Here is an 11333-nt window from a genome sequence, read left to right as displayed (position 1 = left end):
ACTTGGAGATGAGGTGTCCCGCTCTAGACAACAGGGAGACACACTGATTAGCCACAGAAAGGAGAGGGGCCCTTACAGTCAACCGTGCTGAGGATTCTGGGATCTGACAGGCACCAAAAAAGAGTGAACTGTCCTGTCCCCTGCTTTGCCCACCTGAGAAGAGTAGGTGATGGGGGGCTGGAGCCAGACCAGCAGTCTCTGCTTCTCCACTTGTTTACTTTGAGCAGGTTCCTTAATCTCTCTGAGCCTCATCTGTAAAGTGAGCATAATAATAACTACACATACCCCCTTGGGTGGATAATTCAGGTAAAGCACTTAGCACAGTTCCTGGCACGTTGGAGACACTCAAGTTATTATTAATAATTTACACAATAATTAATAATACCATTATAAGATATTTTTGTCCTTATCGAACTAATGGACCCACAAGCAAAACTCAGCCTGGACCCCCAAATGCTCAGCCCAGTCTCTTGTCAGAAACAGAAGCACCATAGAGGCCAGCCATGAGGAGCCTCCCCAACCCCCCAGATCCATCTGAGATGAAACTCTGGGAAATGTTTCCCAAATCCAGTCCTAGGCTTAGTTTCACTTAGTTTTTTACTCCACTTAGTTTCACTCTTGTTTTCACTTACTGTGGCTGCTGGAGCCCACCTGGGCAGGGCAGGGGAGCGCAGGGCAGGCAGGTTGCACAGAGATCTGAGAGCATCTTAGAAACCCCAGCCACCTGTGTCATTGGGACGGGAACTGTGGCCTCCCCAAGGACCCAGCTCCCACCATAAGGGCAGCAGCTGCCCTAAAACACAAAGTCACAGAGACAGCAGTATCAATCTAAAGCGATCCTCCTTGCATGCATTTCCAGACTCTTGGCCCCTGAGTCAGCCACTGGCTGGTCCGTCAGCCCCAGGGCAGCAGCTGAGCCATCCCCTCTTGACAGCCGTTTCTGCTTGGAGAGAACTCGAAGCCCTCTCCTCAGAGCCTGGGCTGACCTGGGCGGGGTCAGAGGGCAGGGCTCACCTCAGGAGCTCGGGGTCAACGTGCCAGCCCCAGGAAGACAAATAGCCAGACAAGGACAATGTGGGCAGAGGCAGAAAAAGGAAGGACGTCCTGGAAGGAACTTGCACAGCATCAGTCCAAGTTATCCAAGAGACGTGGCTCACACCGTCTCCATCAGGAACAATGAAGACTATCCCCCGAGTTGGGGAAGCTTTATGGAGCGGCGGCCGGAGGACCAGAGGGGAGAGCATATGGGACCTGGGCAGGCATTCAGGCCTTGGAGGCTGCGCAGCAGACCCTCCTCCACACCACACCTCCTTCTCCCTTTCCAGGCCCTTCTCTGTGGGCCCAGGTCTGTCCCAAGCGCCTGTGACCCCCTCCACTCAGGAAGACATGGAGCCATGTTCCAGGCTTGACAGGTATGCTTATTGAAAACTCTGATGCTGGCCTGGCCCTGCCAGCTGTTTCTAGCACCTGGACCACTCACCAGTCTTGTCTGTGCGAGCTGGACAGCAGGTGGACCAGAGGAGGGTGAGAGAACAGTGACAGCCTGACGGGGCCCACTGCCACCACAGATGGCTTGTCCCTCCTCCTCCGGGCCCCAGGCTTCCTGGGCACACCTGCCGCATGACAGGAGCAGAGCAGGAGAGACGTGTCACTCACCTGGGTGAGCACCTAGAATCCCAGAGCTGGCAGGGGCCTTGGCCCTCTTTAACCCCTTCGGGTTACCAGTGGGGCTCAGAGAGGTCAGAGCACTTACCCTAGAACACACAGCCAGTCACTAGCAGAGCCCAGACTACCTTTCACACATTCAGACCCCCAATCTAGTGAGCTTTTTGTGACAATCCACAGCTGGCTGATTGAAAATGGGCTTGGATCCATATGCACTGATGTGAAAAGGTGCCCAAGATCTATTATATAATTTTAAAATAGTTTGCAAATCATGATGTATTGTGTGATCCGTTTGCATAAAATAATACTAATAACCCATGAAATTATATACATGAAAATAATAAACCTGGAGGCATGTGATTTAAATTTGTTAAGGTACTTTCACTATCTATTTTTAAATTTCCTCTAATGTTCGGATATTTTGACCAAGAGCCCGTGTTACTTTTATAAGCAAAGGAAACAATAAAAATAAACACATAAGGTGGGCAACGGAGGCAGCCCTCCACCCCACTTGCTTTGCACCACTAACTGGGGATTTCTGATTTGCAGCCCTTCCTCTAATAGGGGATTTCTGGAGGAAACAAGGAGTTTGCCTCCATAGGTCTCTAGGGTTTGAGGATAGAAGCCACTTTCTTTTGCCTCCTCACCGCACCCCTCTCCAGCCCTTCCGTTCTGGGCTGGGCAGGGAAGGTGGGGGCAGGCAGGCCAGACAGCGCCAGGAGCTGAGCTGCCCATGCATTATGGAAGATGTGGGCGCCTGGCTCACTCCCTAGCCCTTAAATGACAGCAAATGAGGTAAAGCCAGGAGGGTGGGGACGGGAAGAGGGTGGGAGGGGGGCAGGAGGAAGCCGTCTCCAGGGCCCCGAGCGAGCGTTGGCTGAGTACGGGAGCCAGCCAGTGAGCGGAGCCTGGGAGAGGGAGGAGCACATCTTGATGCAGAGATGCTGCAGTGGCTCCAGCGCGCGCACACACACGCACACAGACACACACACACACACACGCACGCCCTCACCCGCCACCGCCACTGCCGTCGCTGCCGCTCCAGGACAGCAGGGATCAGCTGAGGCTGAGGCAAGCCGGGAGGAGAGGAGGGCAGCCCAGGGGGCTATGAGCAGCGTCCACCTACCCCAGCCAACACCCTTCTTTCAGCCCAGGTAGGTGCCAACCGCTTTTGTCTCCTCCAGTCCTGGGGCTTCCCAGGGCGCTGCTGTGGGCAGGGGCTCCGCGTTCAGTTTCCTGGCAACTTGGGAGGGGGAAGGGACAGGGCAGGAACCCCAGCTGGCTGGCAGGGGCCAGTCTGACTTCTCACCCCAGCCCCACAGGGGCCACCAGGACTGGAGATGCCCTCCGCCCTACGTGGGTGGCATCCTTCAGGGCCCTAGCAGGCCAAGCCTGGTCCAGAAGCTAGACCCCAGCAGTGTGTTCAGGAATTCAAGCCACAGGCTGGTAGCAACAACTGCCTCCGGAAAGGGCAGAGGCTATGGGCCTGCCCCACACCCCTGGTCCAGGGCTTGACCGTCCATGAGGCCAAGTCCCACACCCTGACCTGCGCACAGATATCCCTGGATGGAATTGAGCCTGACTGCCCAGACTTGAGGTCCCCCTGGGTCTGCCTGTGCAGGTTGACCTCTTTGCAAAGTCTTGCTTCTGTTCGGCAGAGGGGAAGGCTGTGGGAGACAAGGAGAGACTGGAGCACAAGTTTGGGCAAAGCCCTGTCCTGGAGCGGGGACATAGGGAGGAGAAACTGAGGCAAGTCACATCCCTTCCCCCCTCCCCAACCTTATCTCCTCCTCGGATCCCTCCCCCTCATCCTCACCGGTGGGAAGAAAGGATTTGCAGAAGTTTGGCTTTCCAGCGGGGAAAGGGGCTAGGCTAGAAGGGGGAGGGGCTCCGTTTAGGGGGTCTAGAAAGAGAGGGCAATCCTTCTGTCCAGCACCGTGGGGCTTACATAATAGCCAGAGGTGGGGGAAGCAGCCCCAGCCAGTGTCCAGAGATGAATCCCATCACCTTCTCCAGGAGGGATTCCCAGGTCTGGGAGGCAAGGAAGGGGGTGAGCTAAGACAGGGCCTGTGGAGGGAGAGAGCCCTGACCCTACACAGGGACAAAGCCAGGGACCCTTCAGCCACAGAGCACTGGGGGCTGAGCCTGTGTCCCAAGAGGAAAAGTTGTCAGTCAAGGTTGTTTGGAGGTTTGGGAATCTAGACAGACCAGGATAGAGTGAGCTGTGAGTACCCACGGCCCCTGCCCTGGAGAAGGGCAGGTTTTTTAGCCTCCAGGTTTCCTGCCGTTAACTTCCCCCACTTCATGTCCAGCCTGCAACTGGTCAGACTCTTATCACCCTTTCCTTTCAGCCTGACGCCCCAAGGCCCCAAACTCCCTTCCCCGTCCAGCTGGCATCCTTTCTCTTCTGCTCAAAGGGAAGCAGAAGGAGGAAGAGCCCAAATAACCCAGGAGGTCAGTGATCTGACCTCATTCTGGGCAGCAGTCTCAGGCTCCTCTCCCAATCTCCTGGCCAGAGAGCCCCTACCTCCACTTAGGTGTAGGTAAGCCCCTACCTCCACTTAGGGGTAGGAGTCCCCGCCTCCCAGTTGCACTCAGAGGGAACCAGACGGAGCCACCGGAGATCAAGGGCAGCAAAGGGTGGGCCACCTGTGGGAGAAGCTGGAGGTGGAGCAGGGAGATGGTGCCCTGACTCCTGTCCTCGGCGGGGAGGGAGTTCTGCCCTTAGACACAGCAGCATCCAAGCCCTTCCCCAGGGTGCCCACAGTTAACCCCTTCTAGCCAGGCTGCAGGACCACTCAAGGAAGGCTTTGACCACAAGCTCAAAGTTCTTCCTAATCTCCCATGAGATCTATCAGGAGTCGCCAGCCGGCAAGAGGGAGGTGGGAGGTGAGACACACAGGGAGGGGCCGCAGAGCCCATGGCATCAAAGTCATCCAAGATCCACCTGTCCTTCTGGCGCTCACCATGAGCAGTGAGGGAAGCAGGGGCACACTGCCCTAGGAAAGGTGTCCCCTTCTCTCTCTCTCTCTTATTCCCCGCCCGTCTTCTATGCCCCACCCGGCCAAGCTTTCTCCTCACATTCCCTTCCTGGTCGAATACACTCCTCCACCTACCCTGCACCGTTCCCCCTGCCAGATTTCACTCCTTATGCAACTCCATTCCAGCACCTTCTCTGCCAGCAGTTGTTTAAATAGAGACACGTGTGGGATGGGCCTCTGAAGAAGTGTGCTCAACGGGATGGTTGCACACATTGTCTCTGACCGACTGACCAGACTTGCTCCTCGGGAGTAAGTACAAAGAAGGAGGTGCCCCCAAGGTATCCTCTCTGACTTTAAGGCCATCAGGGAAGCAATACCTTTGGGGTGGTTTGGAGAATGCACTGTGCCCCACCTCCCAGAAACATCCTCAGCCAAATGTTTGTGAGAAAGCTTATCTACACACATTTATGCCTGAGGTTGGAACCACAGGGCTGAGGATTGATACACAGGGAAAGAACTAGAGCAAAAGATATGCCAGTGAAGCAGGAGGGATTGAAGCTAGACTGCAGGAGACGCTTCCTCAGCAGGAAAACGTGCCATGAGGAAGCAGGGCAACCTCCTTCCAATGACTCTGTGAGGGTGTGGAGAACTGGGGTCTGTCCAAGCTCAGAGACAGTCCTGCCTAGAAGTAGAGGCTGGGCTAGGCGACCTGTTAATTTCTCCCAGCCTCAGGTTATCCTCGTGCAAATGGTACAGGGGGAGGTGACTCAGGATTCCATAAGAAGACAGACATCCTTTTCTCTCCCTCCTGCATGCTGGCCACCTCTCAACCTTCTGGATCTCCCTAATCTAGACCAAACCCCCCAGGACTTTGCTAACTTGGAACATTCATGGAAGTTTCCATGGGTTCTGTGCCCCAGTGGTAACTCTCCTGGAGTAAAGAAGTACTTCCGTGGGTTTAATGAGTTCTCTTGATACAAAATGAGCCCAGGTTTCCTTGTTTACCCAGAGAGGATGCAAACAAAAGCAAAAGTGTGTGACATTCTCACCCCAAACTGCACACACTCCATCCCAGAACACGTGCAAACCCAAGTGCACCTCAGCATCTTTATCTGATGAGCCCCACCCCACACTCGGGGCACCCATCCAGATGAAACCTGCTGGGTCTCCTCCAGCCCAGCCCACATCCTCTCAATGTCCACCGACCTCATAGACCAAAAGGCTCCCCGACCCTGGCTCTGGCTGAAGGGTGGCCTTCCTGCAGCCCAACAGGTGCAGTTAATCTGGGCCCTAGAGTGGAAACTAGCCTGAGGGGAGGAGCAAGTTCAAACCCACCTCGACCAGGCTTGGTTCTGAACCAGCCTGTCCAGGAATTAAAGGCAGTCACCTCTCAGCAGAGATGAGGGGACATGCAAAATTGCTCCGCTGATTTCTTCCCAATTTGGATCTTCTGAACCAAGTTGAAACAAACGCTCCCACGCCTGACGTCTCAAAGGGGGCTCTCCTCCCAAAGCCCTCACTCGCTCTGCCCCCAGACCCCACACGGAGTAGGCAGGCAAGTGGGAAAACCTCGAGTCTGGGTGCCATTTGCCCTCCCCCAGGTCCGCCCAGGAGAATGCACGGCTCTCCCCTTCTGCCCCCTCTCCACTCTGAGGGGTCTCTTCAGTGGAGAGGGTGGGGACAGAAGGGCCGAAGACTCCCGGCTGCAGATCAAGGGCCGGACTTCCCCGGCCCCGTGCCGAAAGCCCAGGCAAACCCATGAGCCTGGGAGTCACAGCTCTCCCCAGAGAGCACGGCAGTGCCAGGGCTGGGGCCTCAGGGAACCAGCTGCGAATACAAAGAGCCTGCAGAGAACACCGAGGGGTGGGAGGAGAGGGAGCACACAGAGCAGGCTGGGGAGGGACCCAGCTGCAAGGCTGCCCTGTCACCAAGCAGTCCCTGTCCCCCAGTGGGGACTGAGAAGGTCCCTATCCCACCCAAATATGCCCTAAGGACCTCCTCCAGCTCAGGGCACCAGCCCCGCCCGCACCGAGGCCTCTCAACTGCAGTCCTCTTCCTGCCGGCTCCTGCCACCAGGCACGCGGGCCCACCAGGCCACTGAAGACACCCCATCCTCCCAGGGGGTGTGGGCATGGCTCAGACCTTCCCGGAAGACAGTGGTCCCGTCCCAGGTGGCAATTCCTTTCGTAGGTAGAGTCCGCCTCCCGTCGTACACCCCACAGGCAGGAGGTGCGGTGGCTGAGGTGGAGCACCTGTATGGGGGGGCCCGCGTGGGTGTCCAAGCCAGGTGCTCTCCTGAACATGTGGTGTCTGGACGTGTGTCTGTGTGTCCTTGTGCCTTGTCTGGAACGGCATGGCCGCCGGTGCTGGCCCAGGCCCGCCACGCCTGTGGGGTACAGCCCAGGGAGACTGTGGGGGACTTTCAGCGCTCTTGACACACGTGAGCCTGGCCCGAACGTCGCGACTGTGTGGAAGTGAGCCCGACCCACAGCCAGGCACACTGTCTGTCGACACACTTGTGTGTCCCTCGGTGTGCTGGGGTCCGTGCTCGAGGCCCATGAGGGCTCTCAGTGATGAACTCTGATCTTTCCCAAGCGCTTACTATGGGCTAGGAATTGTGCTGACCTCACAGGAGTCCCGGGAGGTGGGTACTACCCCTCTCATCCCCATTTTGCAGATGGAGACTGAGGCTCAGAGAGGTTAAGTAATGAACGTAATAACTGGGGTTACGCTGGTTAGTTATACTAAGGTTACACTGGCTAGTAAGTGTCAGGCCTGTCAACGCAGGAGCCCACCCCACTAAGCCAGTGTGCTGTGCTGCTAGGTGGAGCACGGTGGGGACCCAAGGAGCTCCTATAATACCTGTCAGCTTACAACAAGTCACTTAAGTCTCTGCCCTCAAATGTGCTCCAAACTCCTTCTTTTCCTACCACCACCCATCCCAAAGCTGCTCAAATCTCCATTGTCCGGGGGAAGGAGAGACAGGCTTGGGGCCAGGGGCTCAGTACCCCAAGGGAAAGCACTTGGGTGGAGTGTGTCTTTCATTTTCCGACTGCCTCTGTGCAAGGGTCCTCAGCCCAGCAAGCCCTGGAGTCCAGCTCACAGCCTTCCATCCCCAGCTGTCCTCCAGGCCCTTTGTCTCCTGGGCCTAGCAATTCGGCCAGCTCCCCCTGGTCTCCCGGGACCCCAAGCAGCCTATGAGCCCCCCACGTTCTCCCAGGACCAGCCCCGAATGGTGACAGCCTGTGTCCGCCTGTGCCAGCCTGTGCCTGCACCCCTGCACCAGGGCAGCTGGCCGGGGCCAGGCTTGGCTGGCTCAGGGTCCACAGGGCCAGCTCTAGGCCTGGCATAGCTCCATGCCGGCCTTGCTCTTGACAAAAAGGCCTCCTCCATCCTGGGTATTCTAGAATGTGTCACAGGGCAGATGGTATGGGGAGATGACTGACCCATGCAGCTTGTGAGCACATCCCCCGCTGCACTCAGCTGGGCAGGGAGCTCAGCAAAGGTGGTGTTTTTATTCCTGCCTCCCCAGCACTTAGCACAATGCCTGGCACATGGTGTTAAATACGCAATGGGAATGGACGCAGGGCAAGGCTGGATGCCAACTGCCTCGTGTCAGGGAGGAAATAAGCTCCAACCTTTGACCCAAGCTCTGGGGGGGTGGGGTCGTGCGTTCACACAAGGCCTTAGCACACAGTGGGCTTGGCTCAATGGACATCTGATTGGGTTGATCAGCCTCTAATGCTCCCCGAGGGCAACCCTAGGTGCTTCCTGGTACCAGCCCCTCCCCGACCCATGTCTCCTCTGAGGCTGCAGGTCTCAGGCCCCAGGGGGTGCCCAGGGCCCTTGAGCCCAGAGGTGACTGATAAAAGTCTGGATTAAATCGAAGTTTAGGATGAGCAGAGGGATTGTATTAACCATGATTTATGGTAAGAGAGATAACAGATAACTGACCACTGTGGGGTGGAGGTGAATGATCCAGGGTGCAGGGCTCCTGGTAGATCACCCGGAAACAAGGCAGGGCTGGGACACAAGACACAGACACACACACACACACACACACACATACACAGAGGCATATGTTCAATACACAAAGACCAGATATACTCATACACAGACACATGCATATACACAGAGACACAAGACCAGACCACACATGTACACAGGGACATAGAGACAGAACACACAGATACGCACAAACTTCACATACACATGTACACACGCACACCCACCACACTCTCTCCAGCACTGCTGGTGGGCAACAGCAGACGGGCAGCAGCAGACTCGTCCCTGGAGTCTCCAGCCCCGGCCACGGGCCCCTGCCCGTCTGTTTCCGTTTTGCTCGGACACACTCAGGATAAGTGCCTGTCTCCCCGAGCCCACACCCTACCCCCTCGCTGAGCTCTCAAGACTGGCAGGCAGACAAAGGGCAGGAAGCAAACGATGACTGAGCACCTTCTCTGTGCCAGACTCTGGATGGGGCACACCTGTGCCAAAGGGGTGTTTTCAAACTCTTCGGAGCTGCGGAAACCTTTGTGTAAAGGGAAACTCGGAGGGAAGTCCAGCAGATAAAACAAGTATAAGTGGAGTTGCTCTGGCTGAAGTGGGCAGGGGGCCTGGTGCCCCATCTTCTCTCCATGCCCCGATCCCCACCGCTACCCGAAGGCAAGTCCAAACAGCCCCAAGACTGCCTCTGCAGGGCACTCTGTACCTCATTCAACACTCAGAACAGCTCTGCAAAGGAAGTGTTACAATCTCCACTTCGCAGATGAGAAAACTGAGGTCCACCAGGGGAGATAACTTGTCCAAGCTCCCAACACTGTTAGGAGATGAAGCCAAGGTCACCAACTCCTGTTCATCGATTCCAAAGACTGTTGTGGTTCCCAGTGCCCCAGTGGCTCCCTATCATGAGGACAGCTTCCTGCATTTGTGTACTATCCAGGGTCCTGCTTCTAGATTCTTCCATGGCTAAGCACCCTGCTGACCCCAGTAACCTGAGAGCATGTGTGAGAGTGTATGTGTGTATGAGAGAGAGAGGGAGGGAGTGTGTGAGTGAGAGACAATGCCTGTGAGAGGGAGTATGAGGGGTGTGTGTGTGTGTGTGTGTGTGTGTGTGTGCCCTGGGGTTGCCCTTGGGCAGCACTGAAGACGGGTCAGCCCACTGTGTGAGTGTGAGTGTGAGCATGTGACGTGGAGGCACACAGTCACAGCTGTTCTCAAGCAGTTAAATACAACACACAAGTGATACCTATTCTGCGCTGAGGGTGCTGGGGGCGTGTTGGATGGGCTGGAAGCGCTGAATCTCTGGGTTCAAGCCTGGAACTGAAAGTGGCAAGGATAGGGAGGAACGCTGGAGAGGTGGCACCTGGCCCCCTTCCTGACACAGGTAGGTGGGTACGAGGCTGGAGTTGGGGCGGGGGAAGGAGTGCCATCTGTTTAAACACCACTCCCGCCACTCGCACCAGAGCACCAAGCTTCTCAGCCTATATCCTCCCTGACGGGCCCTGGGCCCACTTCTCCCCTCTCTTTCCCCCACCCCACCCCCACCTGCTCCTTCGGTGCCAGCTGTGGCTTTTGGGAAGGCAGGAACGGGGTGGTGGTGATCAATATTGAGGTTTAAAGGCATTTGGGAGCCCTCTATTTCCTGGGGAATAGAGCCTGCAGTGAGACCGGGAGATCCTGAGCTTGCAGCGGTCTTCGGACTCTGCACTGGCCCTAGAGGCAGACTCAGGTCATCGGCAGCCTGCCATCTCCACCTCCCCACTCCCACCCAGGGGCAGCTTTCCCAGGCCCTCGGCCACCCTGCACTCTCTGGGAGCATCACAGTCTCAGAGCTGGAAGAGACGCTAGAGAACACCCATTTTACAGATGAGGACACTGAGGCACAGAGGTGGCATGGGTCTTGAAGCCAGTTAGTGGAAGAGCTCCCAGCCGGGCTCTCTCTCTCAACCTTAGATCCCCTCCTTCTGCTCTTAGTTTTCTGCAAAGCAGGTAGCAGGGCAGAGAAGCAGAATATGCAGCAGGGTGATCTGGCTCCCAGTAGCCTGGGAGCCCAGTGACCCAGATTCAGTCTGATAACCAAGAAGCAGGCCCCTGAGATTCCACACTCCCTCCGCCCCAAACTGGGCAAGACAGCCTGGAGATGGGGAGTAGGTGGAAGGCTGGACCTGCTCTCCCCCCAGGATGAGGCCCCCCTCTCTCAGACTGATGGAGGGGGGCTCTGACTTGCTCTCGGTGCCCCCCAGGGAGCAGGTTCTCCAGGGCTCCAGGATTTAACCAAATCTCTGCTCATCTCAGCAAGAGGGAGGCTCCTCTAGGAGCTGCGTTAACTCTTTCAGCCCAGAAGGCCTGTCCAGGCCCACTAGCCCATCTGGTTGGGAAGCCTTGCCAAGGGGGCCAAGGTTATGGCTCCATCATGCACAGTACCTAAGTGCCTTACCTGGGGCCCAGGTGAGAGGGTGTGGACGAATCAATGAAACTCCTCCTCACTGGTAAAAAAAACAAGGCTGGTTCCCAGAGACTTGCTGCAGCTCCCAGAGGGGCTTATTACCCACTCACCCCCCAGGCAGCTGTGTGCGGGGCAGGGGAAAGCGGGCCCAATTCCTAGAAGATGTTACTAGTTCCCCAAATCCAGGCACGGGCCGTGCACTGAGAGCTATTACCGGGTGAGCAGGCGGTGGCTTCTTG

This window comes from Mesoplodon mirus (genome assembly GCF_964341445.2).
Source record: "Mesoplodon mirus genome assembly, chromosome: 3".
Lineage (NCBI taxonomy): Eukaryota > Metazoa > Chordata > Mammalia > Artiodactyla > Ziphiidae > Mesoplodon > Mesoplodon mirus.
Note: the sequence above shows the minus strand (reverse complement) of the source record.